This window comes from Galeopterus variegatus, unplaced genomic scaffold (assembly GCF_000696425.1).
Source record: "Galeopterus variegatus unplaced genomic scaffold, G_variegatus-3.0.2 Scaffold993, whole genome shotgun sequence".
Classification (NCBI taxonomy): domain Eukaryota; kingdom Metazoa; phylum Chordata; class Mammalia; order Dermoptera; family Cynocephalidae; genus Galeopterus; species Galeopterus variegatus.
This window is the reverse complement of record NW_007727104.1, coordinates 385,402-386,418: the sequence shown is the minus strand read 5'-3', so window position 1 is coordinate 386,418 and position 1,017 is coordinate 385,402. Positions and strand designations below refer to the sequence as shown.

The 1,017-nt window shown below is 35.9% G+C and overlaps 1 protein-coding gene across 3 annotated transcripts in view; it reads left to right on the top strand.

The window, feature by feature from the left end:
- Window positions 1-1,017, top strand: part of PTPRM (protein tyrosine phosphatase, receptor type, M) — a 361,286-nt gene that overhangs the window by 1,266 nt on the left and 359,003 nt on the right. The window lies entirely within an intron of this gene.

Sequence of the window (1,017 nt, the reverse complement as noted above, 5' to 3'; positions counted from 1 at the left end):
TGGACTGAAAAATTGTTGTTTGGGATATTAGATTATTTATATAAAATGCTTATTTAAACACATATTTAAATGACACCCTAAACATTTTTCGTAGTTCAGATAAAAATGTAGCACAAAATAGAGGCTGTCCTTGCTTTTCAACACAGTGCTGAGAAACTACATCAGGTTGATAGTCATGAGATAGAACATTTTTTCTCTATAGGAACAATGTTGTAATTGGATATTACCTTTATAAATGAGGACTTAACAAGTAAACTATGCAGCAATTTAAAATAGTTAAATTATGCCTTGAATCCCATAGCATGGATATAAATGTGCTGTTACACTGATTATACAGGAACCCTTGTGCACAATAATGTGTTCATATAGTACATACAATACAATGGTAGTGTGTCATATATTCAGCCTAAAATTCATTTGCCAGGCATCAAAATAAGTGGCAAAGAACTTGGGAAGCCCGTTAAATGAATAAACTTACTTATTCCTAGGGAAAAAAAATATTTAACTCTTTGTTTCTTCATGCAACTGATTATATAATTTTGATCACTGATTAAATAATGAATTAAGTGTTTGTACTAATGCTTTATTGTTTCATTTAAAGAGCTAACACAGTATTTTGGACTATTTATTACTTACCCACCACCATGAATGTTACTATAGAAGAAAAACATGGAAACAGCCAGAGTAAATAGCTCACCTCACCTCTCTCTCTCTTCTCTTCTGTCACCCCTCAGGTCCTGCTGTGTGGGTGACTCGCAAACAGTTGTTTTACTGCAGTTAATTTTGGTGGGAGTCTTAGCTTGATACAAATCACTGGGACAAGGCTGAGACTGGAAGGCCCATTTCTGTTTCTTCTAACTCTCGCTCATCTGCCAGGAAAGGAGAGAGATGGTGGCAGCATTGCCAGCGAGTCGTTGCTGGCCCTTCCCCCCCTGTACTTCTGTATTTATTCTGATCACAACTCCTGTTGTTTCTATTTCCAAAGCATTAGATTGTTCTTTTCTCTCAGCTTCCACT